The following is a 21,138-nucleotide window of genomic DNA, read 5'->3' as shown; positions in this document are numbered from 1 at the left end:
TTCCTCGCCACTCCTCTTTGTTCAAGTCATCCGATTCGAACGCAAATTAATGGTAAAATATAAATTTTAATTTTATTATATTAATTATACATTAAAAAAGGAAAAAAGTTATTTTAAATAATATATTAAATTAAATATCTGAGCGTGAAGTTTTTGATAAATTTTAAGATTTGTGCATTTCTTTTCTTAAGAAAAAGGTTAATAATTTATTTTATTGTCTCTTCAAAAATTTTTAAGGAAAAATTGTTAATTTTATAAAAAATTTAAATAATTATCTGACTAATTTACATAGAGAAAATATTATCACATTCCTAAAAAATAATTAAACTAATTAAATGAAAATTATTTGAAAATTTTACTATTAATTATTGTCACTTCAAAAAATTTTTAAAGAAAAATTATTAAATTTATAAAACATTTCAGTAATTATCTGACTTATTTGAATAGAGAAAATGTTATTCACATTAATCGCTTCCTAATAAAATAATGAAACGTAATCATTTGAAAATTTTACTATTAATATGTTTGTTATATCCTAGATTTCAATATATGTTTGTATAGATTGTAATTAAATACAAATATAATTTAGAAATTTATATATATATATATATATATATATATATATATATATATATATATATATATATATATATATATATATATATATATATTAGTGGGAAGAAGGAGAAAATAATGGTATTTACAACAAACATATCCCTGGTCAAATAAATTGCCATTATTTTGATTGGTTAAGAAGTAGTATAGGAATTTATTATTACTTTAAAAAATTAATTTGATTGATTATATTAATTTTCTATTTAAATAAAAATATTAAAAGTATACTAATTTTCATTAGAAGCAAAAAAACAATTATAATAATTTATTGTAACAGTGAATGATTAAATTTAATTGGTTATTAAAATCAATATATTATTGTAATATTATATTATACACAAAAAGGTAATAGAAAATTATATGCAATCATAAAGAGTTATAACAGGTATAAACAACATGCAACGCTTGTTAAAAAAAAAAAAAAAAAAAAAAAACCACTAATAGTAAATATAGAAAGATGAATTTTTGGCATGCAAATTTTTTTTTATTTATTTTTCTTTTTTCCTTTTTTTTATTTTATTTATTAATAAAAAGGCCCTTTAACAAAGTCCAAAATATTCAAGCCTACATTCATTTATAACTACATGGAAAATTTTAATGCGCTTTATGTAACACCTTCCCTGTAGTAATTTCGTATATTTAACTGTTTTGGTGATCAGTGTCGGTCCGGACAATTAGAACATTCGGAAAAATATTTAAACTAAAGTGAGAAATCATAATTAACTCAAATATTAATAAGAAAAATTTTAGAAATAAAATACAACCAAGTTAAATGAGCCGGTGCCCTAGTAATGGATAACCCAGTGGGAAGTTGCGGCTCTCTCAACTAGGAGCCCTAAACCAGGGAAAATTTTCATAAAATAATTTTTTGGGACTCCAGAGAAGGGTCATTGAGGTTCCTATGGCATTAGAATGCCAAGAAAATGTTTAAAAAATTTTTTTAATCGGTACAGACATTTTTGGTCTGTTAAGCCAAAAGGATGGCATTTTGGTTATTTTGCATTCAGAGATGATATTTGACCGACTTGTCCAGTTAAGTAAATAATTATTATGATCTAAAATATGAATAAATATTATTAAAAATTGAATTGAAATTGAGTAGCAAAAAAAAGAAAAGAAAATGAATTAAAATTGTAATTTTGACCTCATACTTATGTCACTAAGCACTCTCACCCAATCACATTGTGACATATGTCCATAAACCACTTAAAATGAGTTAAATGGGTAGAAAATTGAAATGAAAAAACTGCACTCTTCTTCCTCATTTCCCATCCACTATAGCCAAGAAGCTCTCTCTCCATTTTCTCTTTTAAAGCTTGATTTTCCTACGCTTCCTCCCCACAAAACCCTAAACTCACTTCACTAAAAATCATTCCTACATCTTGGAGAAGCTAGTTGTAGCAAAAAGAAGAGAAAGGATTGAAGTTTTGTTACCTAGAAATTCTGCTCAAAGAGGTTAGTGTCCAATCTCCTATCTCTTTTACTTAATTCATGTTTATTGGCATGAGATAAGTGGAAAAGTGTAAGAAAAACAAAATAAAACTTATGTATATTCATCCCTACAATTTGGGCAGCCTAGGGATAGTTAGGGTTTGATGAATTTACTTGAAGTAAACTATGTATGAGCTGCCCATAGCATGAGATGAGTGATTGAACATGTAAGAGTAAGTGAAATGCAAGTGTGATGTATGAATGAACCTTGAAAATGTGGACACTTGAACAACATTATGGTTTGCTCATGTGATGGTTCATTAATCTTGTAATAGTCAATTAATGACCATTTGAATGTGTATGATGAGGAAATGAAGTGAGTTGAGGCTTGGCATTTGAGGGTGGTTGAGTTGCCTTGGCTGACCTCCAGGACTGAGCATGAGTCTAGCAGGTTTGGGCAGTTATAAATGGAGTTGTAGAGGTTCAATTGGTGCAAGGCCAATTGAATATAAAACTAGACACATAATAGCACAACTTTGGTATAGAAATCCTGCCCAGAAAACCAAACCAAGTTGACCTAAAAATTGCCCTAATCCGGGTGACTTGCATTCTGCCTAGGCAAAATGACCAAATAAACAGTATCTATTCATTTGGTCATAACTCAGTGTCGAAAGTTCCAATTGACCTGAAATTTTACCAACAGAAAGCTCATATATAGACCTACAACTTTCATGAAGAAACCTAACCCAAATTTTGACCATAACATATTCAAAAAGTGACCTGCAATCACTGCACAAAACACTACAGATTTGGTTAGTCTAGAAAATCTAGAAAGTTTGCAATCCGGCCAGTCATGGTGTTTAGGCCATAACTTGAATTACAAAACTCCAAATAGAGTGATTCAAAAAAATAAATGTAACTAGACACAATAAGGAACAGCTTTCATGTTGACAACTTTGCCAAATTCCTACTATAAAATGACCAATGGAATAGTAAACACAAGGCTTGAAATCTGAAAATTTTGAACAACTAGCACTAAGCTTAGAAATGGTATTGGCAACCAATACCAACAACTTTAGAATGCAAAATATGGTATGTTGGGAGTATTAGAACCAATGTACCTATTGTCTATGCAAAAGTCAACATTTTAGTTGACTAATGAAATGAATACTAACACCTAAACTTAAATTTCAAGAATTGTACAATTTAAAAGTGTAACATACCCTAGTACACCTAGCAAGTTTAGTTTGGATAGGTTGGCATGCCAATACATTTCAGTTAGTAGTACTGCATATGGCATTATGCCATTCTATGATTTTATGGCTTTTAGCCATTCTGATATTGTGATGATACTTGGCTTTGTGCCTAATATTTATTACAGCTCATTAGCTATTCTGTTGCACACCGGGAGATACATATGTGACCGATGGTGTGACAACCCGAGGTACTTGATACCCAGTACCAGTTTGCCCGTTTATCCAGTCCAGTCATCCAATATAGGTTACTTGGGCAATTAAAAATGTAAGTGGATAAATTTAATGAAATTATGAATATAACAAGTACAAAATAAATAGGATAACTAATAATGATCGAAAAATTGTTTGCATAAGACATCAGAACATGCACTGCATATTTATTTTCTGTTATTTCTTTTTATTTTATTATTGGCACCACTAAGCATTATTGCTTAGAGCGTTGCTTTTGCCACGCGTAAGTTCTGGAGAGACCGATTGAAAGCCTAGTAGACCACAGGCTGGGTGAAACCTTCTCTAGCTCTGTATAGTATCCATGTCACCTCACTGACATCAGTGCATTGGTAGGATACTAGGTTTCATTTTGGGTATTTTATAATCAACTTTTATTTTCTCATGTGTAATTAAGACTTATGTAATGTATTTTGGTATTGATGTAAATAGTAAAAATTGTGTTTATGAATGAAAAAGTGAATATTTATTGATGACTTTTACATAAATATCATATGAAATGAATGATTGAGAAATGAAAATGTTGTTGAAAAATATTGAGATTTTGTTAATGAAATGGAGTTTGGGATTGATAGAAAATTTTGGAAGTGTTTTTCATAGGTTCCGAAGAACTGTTTTCTCCATTTTTAGCCGGTACTCTGCCGGATTTTCTATAAAATTTGCGGAACCTCAAATAAATTGATGTTTTTCATAAATGACTTAAATAAATTATACTTCACCAATTGTACTTCATAACTATGATAAAAATAAATAAGGAAGGACAAAAAGGATTAAAATAAAATAGGGTGTTCCGGTACACTGTGTGACATATCTTACTCGGCTATACTGTAGACGTATAAGAGGTGTCACATTTAGTAGTATCAGAGCACGGTTTAGGCGTTTCTAGGCCTAGATCGAGTCCATACCATGCATTGCATTTGTAAGAGTCGAGGTGACACTAATGCAAATCTGTTTGTCTTTGTTATTTTGAATAGGATATAGACCCTACATAATAGAGGGCAGTTGAGAAGGAAGTGGAGAGTCATGCTCCACTTACAGCAGCTGAGACTAGGGGTAGGAGAGAACCTACTCCGCTAGCTCCAGCAGAGCCTGCTCAGCCTCCACAGGCCATGTTCCAGCAAATGGCCGAGTTCAGACAAATGGCTGGGGTAATGCCACCACCTCCACAGCAGAAATCACATCTGGAAAGATTGAGAAAATTTGGAGCAGTGGATTTCTTTGGCAAGAGAGAAGATGATTCTGTTGCAGCCGAAAACTGGTTGACCAGAATAGGAAGGGTTTTAAAGCAACTCTACTGCACTCCAGAGCAAAATCTAGAAGCTGCTGTATCTCTGTTGCAAGATGATGCCTACCAATGGTGGGATACAGTGTCTAGTGAAGTGCAGCTAGAAGTAATAACTTGGGACTTCTTCCTCTTAGAATTCAAGAAGAAATATGTGGGTAGTGTATACCTGGAAAAGAGAAGAACAGAGTTCATTAACCTGAGGCAGAGACAGCTAACAGTGGCAGAGTATGAAAAGGAATTTATCAGGCTGAGCCTCTACGGAAGGGAGATAGTCCCTAATGAAGCCGAAAGGTGTAAGAGATTTGAGGAGGGATTAAATAACAACATAAAGATCATGATTACTGCCTTGGGAATCACAGACTTTACCAAGTTAGTGGAAGCTGCAATAAAAGTTGAAAAGGTTAGAATAAGTGAGCAGACTAGAAGGGAGAGACAGTAGAAGAGGGACCCGGGTCAATCTAGTTCATCTCCTGCACCTGGGAAGAAGTTCAAAGGTCCACCTGCATAGAGTTTAGGTCAACCACAAGGTCAGGGTCAGTCCCAGGGGCCCAGGCCACAGTTCACCCCTAAGAGAGGTCAGTCCACACCATCAGTGGGCAGCTCTCCAGGGATGGGGTTCAGGGGACCAGCCCTAGCATCTTCTGTATGTCCACATTGCCTGAAGTGGTATAAGGGGGAGTGTTGGAGAGTGACAGGTGCCTGCTTAAGGTGTGGGTCAACAGAGCATCAGTTGAGGAACTGTCCATGCAGAACTACTACAGCTGCTCCAACACAAGCAGACAGACCTGCTCTTGCACCATAAAGGGGTAGAAAATCTGGTAAATCTGAGGCAGTGAGATCATTACAAAGACCTGTATCTGAGCCAGCAGAGAGGCCAAAGGCCAGAGCACCTGCTAGAGCCTATGCCATAAGAGCTCAGGAGGATCAAGATGCCCCGGACGTCATCAGGGGTACGTTCTCCCTCTACAATATCTGTGCATGCATTGGTGGATCTAGGATCCACTCATTCATACATCTGCATCAACCTACCCGTAGAAAGGGGGATATTACTAGGGGAAAGTGACCAAGACATCCTGGTCACTAATCCATTGGGCTACAGTGTAGTGGTGAACAAGATGGATAAAGGTTACCCATTAAGGATTTATGGGTATGAATTCTTGGCAGACTTGATTGAGTTGCCTTTCCATGAGTTTGATGTGATTTTAGGAATGGATTGGTTATCACATCATCAGGCAATGGTTGATTGTAAACTGAAGAGAATTTCTTTGAAAACTCCTGAGCGTAATGAGATCACAACTGTGGGGGAAAGGACAGATTTCTTGTCCAATGTCATCTCAGCCACTGTTGTAAGAAAACTGATGAAAAAAGGCTGTGAAGCCTACCTAGCACATGTGGTGGATACTAGGCAGGCTAAGCCAAATCTGTGTGACATACCCACAGTAAGAGACTTCCCAGATGTGTTCCCTGAAGAATTGCCTGGCTTGCCACAAGAAAGGGAAGTCGAATTTGCTATTAAGATACTTCCAGGTACAGCACTAACCTCTATTGCCCCTTATAGGATGGCACCCACAGAATTGAAGGAATTGAAAATCCAGTTACAGGAGTTGCTGGATAAGGGGTTCATACGCCCCAATTGTGTCACCATGGGGAGCTCCAGTGCTGTTTGTGAAAAAGAAGGATGGGACTTTGAGGTTGTGCATCGATTATCGACAGTTGAATGAAGTGACAGTGAAGAACAAATATCCATTGCCTAGAATTGATGATCTGTTTGATCAGTTGAAGGGAGCAGGAGTATTTTCCAAAATTGATCTCAGGTCAGGGTATCATCAGTTGAGGGTGAAGGATGCAGATATGCCAAAGACTGCATTCAGGACCCGATATGGGCATTATGAGTTCCTAGTGATGCCCTTTGGCCTAACAAATGCACCAGCAGCATTTATGGATCTTATGAACCGTATCTTCCATCCATACCTAGATCGGTTCATAGTAGTCTTTATTAATGATATTTTGGTGTATTCCAAGACCAGGGAAGAACATGATGAGCATTTGAGGATTGTTCTGCAAACCTAGAGAGAAAAGAAGCTGTATGCTAAGTTGTCCAAGTGTGACTTTTAGTTGAATGAAATTACATTCCTTGGACACATAGTGTCAGCTGATTGGATTAGAGTGGATCCCAAGAAAATAGAAGCAGTGATGGAATGGAAGCCTCCCAGAAATACAACTGAGGTCAGAAGTTTCTTAGGGCTAGCTGGGTATTACATAAGATTTGTGAAGGGATTTTCTTTAATAGCTGCTCCAATAACCAAGTTATTACACAAGAATGTCAGATTTGACTGGAATGACAAGTTTCAAGCCAGTTTTGAGAAGTTGAAGGCTATGTTGACAGAGGCACCAATGTTAACACAGCCAGTATCGGGAAAGGACTTTGTGGTCTATAGTGATGCCCGGCATAATGGGTTAGGGTGTGTATTGATGCAAGAGGGGAAAGTGGTCGTCTATGCTTCCAGGCAGCTAAGGCCACATGAACAGAACCTTACCCATGATCTAGAACTTGCAACAATTATCTTCACACAGAAGATATGGAGGCACTACTTGTATCGTGAAAAGTGTTACATTTACACAGACCACAAAAGTTTGAAATATTTGCCAACCCAGAAGGAGCTCAACCTCAGACAGAGGCGATGGATTGAGTTCCTGAAGGACTATGATTGTGTGATTGATTACCATCCTGGGAAGGCAAATGTAGTTGTTGATGCTTTGAGCAGAAAATCCATCATAGCTTTGAGATCATTGAATGCCCGTCTATCCTTGGCTCGAGATGGAGCTATTTTGGCTAAGTTGCAAGTGAGGCCAAACCTACTACAGCAGATTTTGGATGGGTAGAAGGTAGATGAGAAATTAATGACTACTGTGAGTAAAATCTCAAAGGGGAAAGCAACTGACTATGAGGTGAAAGCAGATGGGTATCTATACTACAAAGAAAGAGTATGTGTACCAGATGATAGGGAATTGAAGGTCAGTATCTTGAAAGAGGCACACACCAGTGTTTATGCTATGCACCCAGGAAGTACAAAAATGTATCATGATCTGAAGCTTCAGTATTGGTGGCCTGGTATGAAGAAGGACATAGCTGACCATGTGACTAAATGCTTGAAATGTCAGCAAGTCAAGGCAGAACATCAAGTTCCATCGGGTTTGCTACAGCCTATACGCATACCTGAATGGAAATGGGATCGGGTCACCATGGATTTTATAAGTGGTCTACCTCTCACCCAGAAGAAGGATGATGCAGCATGGGTGATAGTAGATAGATTGACGAAGTCAGCACACTTTCTGCCAGTTAGAACTGACTACTTACTGGAGAAGTTAGCATAATTGTATATCAGTGAGATAGTTAGACTGCATGGAATTCCACTTTCCATCATATCTGATCGAGACCCAAGGTTTACATTGAGATTTTGGAAGAAGTTATATGAATCCTTGGGTACATAACTCCATTTCAGCACAGTTTTTCATCCTCAGACGGATGGGCAATCAGAAAGAGTAATCCAGGTAAACAATTGAAACTAATTGAACTAATGCAAATATTGAACTGAAATAATAATAATAACATGAAATAAATGTTAGGTCCTTGAGGATATGCTGAGGAGTTGTGTCGTTGAGTTTGAGGGAAGTTGGGATAGATACCTCCCACTGGCAGAATTTGCATACAATAATAGCTACCAAGCTAGCATCCAAATGGCCCCATATGAAGCACTGTATGAGAGGAAATGTAGAACTCCAGTGTGCTGAACTGAATTGGGCAAAGATAAACTGGTAGGGCCAAGCCTGGTGAAATAGACTGAGGAGAAGGTTAAGCTAATCAAAGCCAATCTGAAGGTTGCCTCAGATAGACAAAAATCTTATGCCGACCTGAAGAGAAAAGAAATAGAATATGCGGTTAGTGACAAAGTGTTCCTTAAGGTGTCATCGTGGAAGAAGGTACTAAGGTTTGGAAGAAAAGGTAAGTTAAGTCCTAGGTTCATTGGCCCATATGAAGTCATAGAACGTGTGGGTCCAGTAGCCTACAGGCTAGTTTTACCACCAGAGCTGGACAAGATCCACAATGTGTTCCATGTATCTACGCTAAGAAGATACCGCTCAGATCCTTCACATGTCATCTCCATGGAAGAAATTGAAGTACAACCGGATTTAACATATGAAGAAGAACCCATATGAATCCTTACTCGGGAAGTGAAAGAGTTGAGGAATAAGCAGATTCCACTCGTGAAAGTACTTTGGAGGCACCACAACACCGAGGAGGCCACTTGGGAAAGTGAAGATACAATGAGGCAACAGTTCTCTCAACTGTTTGCATCAGGTAAATTTTGAGGACGAAATTTAAATTAGAGGGAAAAAGTTGTAACACCCTCCCTGTAGCAACTCCGTACATTCTACTGTTTCGGTAATCAATGTCTGTCCGGACAGCTAGAACGTCCGGAAAAATATTTAAACTAAAGTGAGGAACCATAATTAACTCAAATACTAATAAGAAAAATTTAGGAAAAATTTTAGAAATAAAATACAATCAAGTTAAATGAGCCGATGCCCTAGAGATCGGTAACCTAGTGGGAAGTTGCGGTTCTCCCAACTAGGAGCCCTAGACAAGGGGAAAAATTCATAAAATAATTTTTGAGACTCCAGAGAAGGGTCACTGAGGTTTCTATGACACTAGAATACCAAGAAAATATTTAAAAAAATTTTTCAATCGGTACAGACATTTTTTGTCTGTTAAGCCAAACGGAGGGCATTTGGTCATTTCGCCTTCAGAGATGATTTTTGACCGACTTGTCCAGTTAAGTAAATAATTATTATGATCTAAAATATGAATATAAATATTATTAAAAATTGAATTGAAAATGAGTAGCAAAGAAAAGAAAATAAAATGAATTAAAATTGCAATTTTGACCTCATGCTTATGTCACTAAGCACTCTCACCCAATCACATTGTGACACATGTCCATAAACCACTTAAAATGAGTTAAATGAGCAGAAAATTGAAATGAAAAAACTTCACTCTTCTTCCTCATTTCCCGTCCACCATAGCCAAGAAGCTCTCTCGCCATTTTCTCTTTTAAAGCTTGATTTTCCTACGCTTCCTCCCCATAAAACCCTAAACTCACTTCACTAAAAATCATTCCTACATCTTGGAGAAGCTAGTTGCAGTAAAAAGAAGAGAAAGGATTGAAGTTTTGTTACCTAGAAATTCTGTTCAAAGAGGTTAGTGTCCAATCTCCTATCTCTTTTACTTAATTCATGTTTATTGGCATGAGATAAGTGGAAAAGTGTAAGAAAAACAAAATAAAACTTATGTATATTCATCCCTACAATTTGGGCAGCCTAGGGATAGTTAGGGTTTGATGAATTTACTTAAAGTAAACTATTTATGAGCTGCCCATAGCATGAGATGAGTGATTGAACATGTAAGAGTAAGTGAAATGCAAGTGTGATGCATGAATGAACCTTGAAAATGTGGACACTTGAACAACATTAGGGGTTGCTCATGTGATGGTTCATTAATCTTGTAATGGTCAATTAGTGACCATTTAAATGTGTATGATGAGAAAATGAAGTGAGTTGGGGCTTGGCATTTGAGTGTGGGTGAGCTGCCTTGGCTGACCTGCAGGACTGAGCATGAGTCTAGTAGGTTTGGGTAGTTATAAATGAAGTTGTAGAGGTTTAATTGGTGCAAGGCCAATTGGTCATGAAACTAGACACATAATGTCACAACTTTAGTATAGAAACCCTGCCCAGAAAACCAAACCAAGTTGACCTAAAAATTGCTCTAATTAGGGTGACTTGCATTCTACCTGGGCAAAATGACCAAATGAACAGTATCTATTCATTTGATCATAACTTAGTGTAGAAAGGTCTAATTGACCTGAAATTTTACCAACAAAAAGTTGCGATATAGGCCTACAACTTTCATGAAGAAACCTAACCCATATTTTGACCATAACATGTTCAAAAAGTGACATGCAGTCACTATATAAAACACTGTAGATTTGGTCAGTCCAGAAAATCTGGAAAGTTTGCAATCCGGCCAGTTATGGTGTTTAGGCCATAACTTGAGCTACAAAACTCCAAATGGAGTGATTCAAAAAAATAAATGTAACTAGACACAATAAGGAACAACTTTCATGTTGACAACTTTGCCAAATTCCTACTGTAAAAATGACCAATGGAATAGTAAACACAAGGCTTGAAATTTGAAAATTTTGAACAACTAGCACTAAGCTTAGAAATGGTATTGGCAACCAATACCAATAACTTTAGAATGCAAAATGTGGTATGTTAGGAGTACTAGAACCAATGTACCTATTTTCTATGCAAAAGTCAACATTTTAGTTGACTAATGAAATGAATACTAACACCTAAATTTAAATTTTAAGAATTATACAATTTAAAAGTGTAACATGCCCGAGTACACCTAGCAAGATTGGTTTGGATAAGTTGGCATGCCAATGGGGTTCAGTTAGTAGTACTGCACATGGCATTATGCCATTCTGTGATTTTATGGCTTTTAGCCATTTTGACATTGTGATGATACTTGGCCTTGTGCCTAATATTTATTACAGCTCATTAGCTATTCTGTTGCACACCGGAAGATACATATGTGACTGATAGTGTGACGGCCCGAGGTACTTGATACCCAGTGCCAGTTTACCCATTTATCCAGTCCAATCATCCAGTATAGGTTACTTGGGTAACTAAAAATTACTTGGGTAACTAAAAATGTAAGTGGATAAATTTAATGAAATTATGAATATAACAAGTACAAAATAAATAAGATTACTAATAATGATCGAAAAATTGTCTACATAAGACATCAGAACATGCACTGTATATTTATTTTCTATTATTTCTTTTTATTTTATTATTGGCACCACTAAGCATTATTGCTTAGCGCGTTGCTTTTGTCACGTGTAGGTTCTAGAGAGACCGATCGAGAGCCTAGTAGACCACAAACTGGGTGAGACCTTCTGCAGCTCTGCATAATGTACGTGCCACCTCACCGACATCAGTGCATTGGTAGGACACTATGTTTCATTTTGGGTATTTTGTAATAAACTTTTATTTTCTCATGTGTAATTAAGACTTATGTAATGTATTTTGGTATTGATGTAAATACTGGAAATTGTGTTTATGAATGAAAAAGTGAATATTTGTTGATGACTTTTACATAAATATCATATGAAATGAATGATTGAGAAATGGAAATGTTGTTGAAAAATATTGAGATTTTGTTGATGAAATGGAGTTTGGGATTGATAGAAAATTTTGGAAGTGTTTTTCACAGGTTTCGAAGAACTGTTTTCTCTATTTTTAGCCGGTACTCTGCCGGATTTTCTATAAAATTTGCGAAATCTCAAATAAATTGATGTTTTCCATAAATGACTTAAATAAATTATACTTCACCAATGGTACTTCATAACTATGATAAAAATAAATAAGGAAGGATAAAAAGGATTAAAATAAAATAGGGTGTTCCGGTACACTGTGTGACATATCTTACTCGGCTATACTGTGGACAGGTAAGGGGTATCACACTTTATTATTTAATTTAGCTCAATTAAATATTTTTTTAAGTCCATTTAAAATCTTGAAAAGAATTAGAATATGCCCAATTAAATAATATAAGCTTATGGCCCTTAAAACCTTTTATTTTCAAAACAATGTAACTAATTTCCTAAAATGCAAAAATTATTTTATTTTATGAATTTTCTAATAATTCCATAGTCTCCAAAATGCATCAAGGTCTTTACTATCCAATGTTATTTTCATCATAGGGCCCTCACTACCTCTACAACATACTCAAAACAAAGGGTGAAAAGTAGGTGTCTATAGGATGTCAAACTGTTAAGGAAATTTGGGATAAACTTGATGTTACCTATGAAAGAACAAAGCAAGTAAAAGAAGAATCAAAGGCAAACCTTCTTATCCAAGATTAAGAGTTGTTTGAAATGAAACCGAGTGAAACCACCTCTGAAATGAACACTAGATTCACAGATCTTATCAATATGATAACAGCACTTAGAAAGAAATTTGAAGAAGTTGAACTTGTGAAGAAGATATTGAGATTGTAGACACCATATTTTGGTCGACCCTCAAATGCAATGTTCTTTTAAAATTGAAATTTCATTATGTTTTATCCATCTTATTGTTATCTGTTCTTAATTGATGACCCGATCACAGGTCGCTTTTCTGAATTCAGCAATGGCTTGTCTTCGGAATAACTCGATCTCACATTCAAGTTAGATTGCTTTCCGATCTCCTTGCCTTTACTCAATGTGCTCGGATTGATATTGGATCTCCAGACCATTCAATCTTACATGCTATTATTTTTTGATCTCTCTATGTTCAAATACCTCAAAATTTCAAATTTGCATATAGTTTTGTGATCAGGTATCTCGCTTGAATTATTCAAACATTTCTCAGCAAAGCTAAGGTTTTATTCGATCTTTAAATAAAGATTCCGACCCTAATAAGCTCTAGTCATTTTTAAATCTTTACAATTTTATCAAATCACTCTTCAAATGTTTCAAGGTTTTAGTCGATATTCGATCACAGCACCATCCGATCTCATGTTCACGTATAATGGTTTTCTGATCTCTTGAAGTGGCTTGATGTTTTATGATTAATAACTGGTCTCAGGTTTAATGTTCAACTGTATTCAATTGATTAAGTACTTAGGCAATTTAGTTTGGATGTTTTCCGATCTCATCAAGAAAATTGAGCATTAAAAAGACTTAGATTCATTTCAAAATATAAAAATATACAAGTTATTCAGCAGGAGGGTCTCCCCTAACCTGCTCTTCAGGTACATTTTCAGTTCTGTCATTTCCTCTCTCTCTCTCTCTCAGGCTCCTCCTCGCTGTCTTCTTCAGCTCTTGGGATGAGATCCTCCATCCAAGAGAAGTTTTCCTCGGGATAGCACTTCACGAGTTCGGCCAGAAGATCTCCATGAGCATTCATATAAGAACTAGCCTCCCTCGCTAGGGCCTCTTTTTCTTTTGTTTTGATCTCTTCAGTAAGTTGAGTGACATCGGCAGATCGGCAGACTCGAGCATCTTCAAGTTTCTACTCTAGTTCAGCTATTCTTTCCACGTAAGACTTCACCCGATCTTCTACCTGGGCAATGTGGTCCTGAGCAGTTGAGAGGGCTTTGAAGGAAGCTGCGTCTTGGACCTCCTTCTGAATCTCCTATCTCAAGAGATGGGCCTTTTCTTTGATTATGTGTTGCTTTTCAATAGTCTCCAAACCCAAGCTCATCGTCTGAGCTCGGAGATTGACAATGCTATCCTGGGCCAATCTATTCCGATCTTCTTGAAAACAAATGGTGGCACCCAAGACCTTGGCTACATAAGGATTACCCCGAACTGAATGGTTCCTTTCCAAAGAATGGATAAGGACTTGAGCATGTCGAGAGAGTGTCCTTACGGCTGGTTGGAAGGCCCCCCTTCTGCACTTGAAGAGATCGGCGGAGGTGGAGGTTCGGCTTATCAAGGTGGAGAATGAATGATCTCTACCTCTGAGGCTAGCTAGGAGTTCAGAATGGAGAGCTCGGTACTTCTATCATGTCCTGCCTCAGCGTCTGAGTAGCAGTAGCAGCAGCAGCCACTTTCATTTCCCTCACTTTCTGGGCAAGCTCCCTCTTTCACTTATGGCTCTCTTTTGCACTCTCGCCTCCCCCCATACCTACACAAAAAATAAGTTAGTAAGATCACCAAATTTAGGAGACTGAAGATTTAGATTATACCAATCCTAGGGCTGAGGTTAGAGAGTTGCAGCTCATAGTCCTCACGGGCGATCACTTGCATTAACCACCATTTCAGTTTTGCCATAACCGCATCCAAACACGAGTACTTGTGAGTGGCCACCTGATCCTTCAATTCCTTCACCATGGCGTCCTCATCTTTATTTAGGGTGATCTTCTTTGGAACTAAAGGAACCAAATACTACCAACTACGTGGAATTCCCTCAAAGACATTCAGGTCCTTGCTCCTCAATATGAAAAATTGATCTTTCTAGTTCTTCAATGAGGAAGGGAGATAGGTGAAGTGCCCGTAGTTCGGCTTGGCTTGGAAAAACCAATGCTCATCATCTTTTCACTGAGTGAGCCTATGCAACTCGGCAAAAACCTTCACCATGGGCTTGAGCTTTTTAGCTCGGCATAAACCTCTGAAAGCCACCAGAGTCCGCCAGGAGTTTAGATGCACCTAGGCTACATAGACATGATGGAACTTCAGAACGGCTTTATAGAATTCGTTCAGGGGAAACCGAAGCTCGACTTTCAATTATTCCTCATATACCATGATCAGGTCAGTTTCTTCAAAGAAATGATCGGCTCAGAGATCGCCATGACATCTAATAAGTTCAAAGGAGTCAGTCGGAAGAAATGATCGGCTCTTTTTTTTTTTAACTCTCTTTTATGGGGATTCCTTTCAAATTTTCACCCTTCGCTCATTTTGCCGAAAGTACCCTTTCGGGTTTTCACCTTCTTTCCCTCATTTTGCTAAGAGCGTCCTTTCGGGTTTTCACTCCTACCCTTTTTTTTATGCATAATATCTTTTTATAGCATCTTCATTCACCGGCCTCGCCAATTCTTCCCTATCCATATGGGTTAAGATGAATCTACCACCAGAAAATGATTTTTTAACCACATAAGGTCCTTCATAATTTGGTGACCACTTACCCTGGAATCACTTTGATTCGGGAGGATCTTTTTTAGAACTAGATCTCCTGATTGGAATTCGCGGGGGCACACGTTCTTGTCGAATGCTCTGGCCATCCTTCTTTGGTACAACTGCCAGTGGCATACTGTCGTCAGTCTTTTCTCATCTATCAAATTTAGCTGATCTAATCTTGATTGAACCCATTCCGTCTCATCTAGTTCTGCTTCTTTTAGAATCCTTAAAGAAGGAATTTCTACCTCAATTGGCAAAACAGCTTCCATCCCGTAGACCAGCGAATATGGAGTTACCCCGGTTGATGTTCATACTGTGGTTCGATAGGCATGAAGTGCAAAGGGAAGCATATCATGCCAACCTTTATAAGTGACTATCATTTTTCCGATTATCCGCTTAAGATTTTTATTGGCAGCTTCTACAGCTCCATTCATCTAGGGTCGATATGGCAATGAATTGAGATGCCATATCTTGTATTGATCACACAACTTCTGAATCTTTGGACCATTCAGATTTTTGGCATTATCAATAATAATCTCCCCAGGAAGACCATACCAACAGATAATATTATTCTTGAAGAATTTCAGAAAGGTATTCTGAGTGATCTGGGCATATGAAGTTGCGTCAACCCATTTAGTGATGTAGTCGATGGCTACCAAAATGAATCTATGCCCATTGGATGCTTTTGGATTGATCGGACTGATTACATCGATACCCCACATTGCAAAAGGCCATGGTGAGACGAGATTGTAGAGTTGATAAAGCGGGACATTTATCTGATTAGCATAAATTTGGCATTTGTGACACCTCCTGAAATACTCAATGCAATCCTTTTCCAAAGTGGCCCAGAAGTAACCCCGCCTTAAGATCTGCTTTGCCATCATATACCCATTGTTATGAGTAGCGCAGTTCCCCTCATGGGTTTCAAATAGAATTCTCCTTGCTTTTTTGGCATTCACGCACCTCAACAACTCACCATTAGAGCTTTTCTTGTATAAGATTTCTCCACTGGGGAAGTATCCCATTGCTAATCTTCTGATCATTCTCCTTTCGTTTCTGCTTGCCCTAGGAGGATATTCCCTATTTTTTATGTAAACCTGGAAATCATGATACCAGGTTTTGCCATCTGTTTCTTCTTTTATCATAAAGTAATACGGTGGCTCACTTTTTGCTTTGATTTGCAATAACTGCATTATTTGCCCTTCCTACATCTGAGTCATCACTGCTAGAGTAGCTAAGGCATCAGCAAATCGGTTCTTGTCTCGCTTAGGTGAGTGAAAGAAATCTCTTCAAATTCTTTGATTAGTTCAAAGAGATATTTTTGATACGGGATCAGTTTTGGGTCTTTAGTTTGCCATTCCCCTTTGACTTGGTAAATGATCAAAGCTGAATCTCCATATACCTTTAATTTCTTTATCTTTATTTCAATGGCCACCTGTAAGCCACTCACGCAGGCTTCATACTCCGCTATGTTATTTGTACAGTCAAACCTCAATTTAATAGCTATTGGGAAATGTCTCCCATCTGGGCAACAAGCACTACTCCAATCCCATTACCGGCTAAATTGACTGCTCTATCAAAATACATTTCCCATACATCATTTGGACCCTCAGCATCATCGCCCACTACGTTAATATATTCATCTGGGAATTCAAAATCTAGGGCTTTGTAATCATTGATTGGGTTCTTAGTCAGGAGGTCGGCTATCACACTCCCTTTTACTGCTTTTCTTGTCATATAGATAATGTTATATTGAGAAAGTATGACCTGCCATTTTGCTAATCTCCCAGGTATGAAAAGGCTTTCAAATACATACTTGACTGGATCCATCCTGGAAATGAGCCATGTTTTATGATTCAACATGTAATGTTTGAGTCGATTCACTGTCTAAGCCAACGCACAACAGGTTCTTTCCAAGAAAGAGTATCTTGACTCGCAGTCATTGAATTTCTTGCTCAAATAGTAAATGGCCCTTTCTTTCCTCCCAGTGTAATCATGTTGTCCTAAAATGCAACCCATCAAGCTTTGCTGAACTGCCATATATAGAATTAATGGCCTACCCATCACTGGAGGAACCAATACTGGTGGATTTGACAAGTACTGCTTAATCCTTTCAAAAGCTTCTTGACAAGCTTGGTCCCACTTGGCGGTATTATTCTTCTTAAGTAGCTTGAAAATGGGTTCAGCCTTGGTGGTGAGATTAGAGATGAATCTTGAAATATAATTTAACTTTCCCAGGAAACTATGCATATCCCTTTCTGTTTTTAGGGAAGGCATCTCTTGGATGCCTCAAATTTTATTTGGATCCACCTCTATTCCTTTCTCACTTACTACAAATCCCAACAGCTTTCTTGATCTTGCCCCAAACACAAATTTAGCCGGGTTTAGCTTCAGCTGATACTTTCTGAGTCTTTCAAACACTTTTCTCAATACCTGTACATGGCTTTTGGCCCCCCTAGATTTAATGATCATGTCATCCACATAAACTTCCACTTCTTTATGCTTTATGTCATGAAATAATGTGACCATGGCACGTTGGTAAGTAGCCCCTACATTCTTTAGCCCAAAGGGCATCACCCGGTGGTAAAAGACTCCCCATTGGGTGATAAAAGGTAGTCCTTTCTTTGTCATCATTGTCCATCAAGATCTGGTTATACCCTAAGGCTTCGTCAATACATGAGCATCTCCCCAATCCTTTAGCATTGTCTACTAGTACATCTATATGTGGGAGAGGGAAATCATCTGTTAGACTTGCCTTATTGAGATCCCTATAGTCGACACATACCCTTACCCTACCATCTTTCTTCATTACGGGGATAACATTAGCTACCCATTTGGCGTATTTTACCACTTCTAGGAATCCAGCATCGTATTACTTTTTAACTTCATCCCTGACCTTGAGTAGTGTGCCAGGGTTCATTCTCCTCAATTTTTATTTAACTGGGACTGTTCCAGGGATCAAAGGAATCTTATGCATGACTATTTGAGGATCCAGTCCTGGCATGTCATCATAGCTCCAAGTGAATACGTCAATGAACACATCCTAAGTTCCCTTTTATTTTCCTCTATCCCCAAATTTAAAGTACTCATTTCATCTCCACAAGGTACTAGAGTGGGTTCATCTGCTTCTCCCGACTCTTTAATAGGCTCTTCTTCAGAATCACTTGTATCGATGGCAATTATGGGACTCTCAAAGTTAACATAAGGGATTTCAAAGTTGATTGGATTATTATGACTGGGTTGGTCAATGGTCCTAAAGAAATGAAAACAGATTATATTAAAGATTGGATTTTTACAATGAACTTTCAAAAGAAAATATTGACACAGGGTTTAGGAAAGTGCACTATTAATTTATTAATTGCTTAATCATAAGAAGAGGTCCATTTACAAAATTACACTTGACACCATGGACAAAGTAATCAAGTGCTGGTAACAAAATATACTTTACTCAAAATAAAGCATAGGGATATCCTCGGCTTTCCAATTGTCAAGCTCTTGTTCCTCAGTGGTTGGTGAGATTAGTATTCTGGACATGGAATCTAGGTGCAGGACATTTATAGATGACTCTGAGGGAGATTCCCCATCCTCTTCTTTTAAGTTCTCAATGATTGGTCTAGTAAAAACGTTTGAGATTTTCGGGATGTTTTTCCTCATTTCGAGAGGTCCGTCGAATCTCTGATCCCTGAGTAGGTTTCTCATCCGGAATCTTCTATCAGTTAAAGCATCTTCATCATATCCCAACCCTGAGCGACCATTTCTCTGAGTAGCTGACACGGGTTTGATAATTCCTTGCAGGGTGGCACCTAATCCCTTGCCCTTTTCATAGCCATTTTTAGCATCACTTTTGCAACCATGGCTGCAGCTCCCCATCCCCTAGGGCAGTTCCTTGCAATTCTAATGCTTGAAATGAGCTTTCTAGGGATCGTTCAGTTGTTTCCACATAAGGAACTGACTGCGGCTTCGTGACTAGCATAGCTTCTTCTCCTTTCACTGTGATGATTTTGCCATTCATGACATATTTGATCCTCTAGTGCAGAGTTGAAGGTACTGAATTTGCTGAATAAATCCAAGGCCTTCCCAATAGCATAGTGTATGCTGGTTCAATATCCATTACCTGGAATGTTACATTGAAAGTACATCAAACGCGTGCCATCAAATGCTTCTCTTTGTGCCATCAAACGCCCTCATAATCATGGAACTTTGGGGTACTTTAGATGGGTCTACCGGGAGCCTTGCCAGAGTTGTGTTGGGCAAGACATTGAGTGCTGAGCCATTGTCAATTAGAACTTTAGCAACCAAACATCCTTTATACTTAACTGTCACATGCAGAGCTTTGGTGTGCTTCAAGCTAGCCAGATCTATTTCATCTTATAAGAAAGTGATGAAATTGGATGCTTGAATTTGTCCAACTATCTTTTCAAATTACGCCGGTGTGATGTCAGGGGTTACAAAGGCCTAGTCTAAAACCTTCTGTAAGGCATGGCGATGCATTTCCGAGCTCAATATTAATGGTAGCAAGGAGATTTGAGCAGGTGTCTTCTTTAATTGTTCAATCACATCATACTCACTCTGCTTCATGATTTGCAACAACAATTCATCTTCTTCCTTCCTTTCATTGGATTCTCCCCTCTCTACTACTTTTCCCACCTTTTCCTCAGTCTCAGGTGACTCTCCTACTTCTGCTTTCCCTTTACTTTTCTTTTCCTCAGTGTCGTAACAACTCCCACTTCTAGTAATAAATTCTACTTTTGGATTCAGTGAGTCATTTGTTAAGGCAGGTTCTGATGTGAATTAGGGAGCAGAGTCATTGTAGGGCCTGTATAGGTCATTTTGAAGTGAGCATGAAGGGTGAAACATGGTTTAGGAGTAGTGATGGATTAAGTGTAGGTATGGTTAAGGGTAGGCATGGAAGTACTGCTAGATGCACTCTGTGTATAAACTTGGAAATTATAATTCCAAGGCGCAACATGGGTATTAGTAACTGGCAACTGTGGTGGGGTACGTATGACTGTCAGGGGTGGTGCTGGTGGTGTTGGTGTTGTAAGAACAGAAAAAACCATTTTTAGAGCAGATCTTGAGATGTCTTCACCATAGATGGCAGTGTTCACTTCCTTTTCTTCTTTTGACTTTAATTGGCACCTCAAGATTTTAAGTGATATCATCCTTCGAATTTCCTCCTTAAATTCATCACAATTCTGCAATTCGTGATTGGTTGCTCCATGATGATAAGGGCATCCCGAGCCTAACCAATCATTTCCAGAGTCAAGCCCATATAGGTGTATGTACCCTTCCAGTACTACCAAATCCTTCCATGAGCGTAATCTACTCCTATCCAATTTTATGCACCAACGTAAGGCTGCCCCTATGAGGCTTTCACGGAAAAAGTGCACTAAGAGTCTCTCATCTTCTGTAAGAGCGGACATCTTGACTATGTAAGTGGTCAAATGTATGCACGGGTCGAAGCTTTCGCTATTATTATCGAATTCCAAGACTTTAAATTTTGGCAGTACTACTACATCTAGCACTAATCTCAGTGAAGACACATTGACTAAGCCATACATATTTAACCCTTCAATATCTCTCAGTCTTTCCTCTA

Source organism: Hevea brasiliensis, chromosome 3 (genome assembly GCF_030052815.1).
Source record: "Hevea brasiliensis isolate MT/VB/25A 57/8 chromosome 3, ASM3005281v1, whole genome shotgun sequence".
Taxonomy (NCBI): domain Eukaryota; kingdom Viridiplantae; phylum Streptophyta; class Magnoliopsida; order Malpighiales; family Euphorbiaceae; genus Hevea; species Hevea brasiliensis.
The sequence above is the reverse complement of the archived record's forward strand: the minus strand, read 5'-3'. Positions refer to the sequence as shown.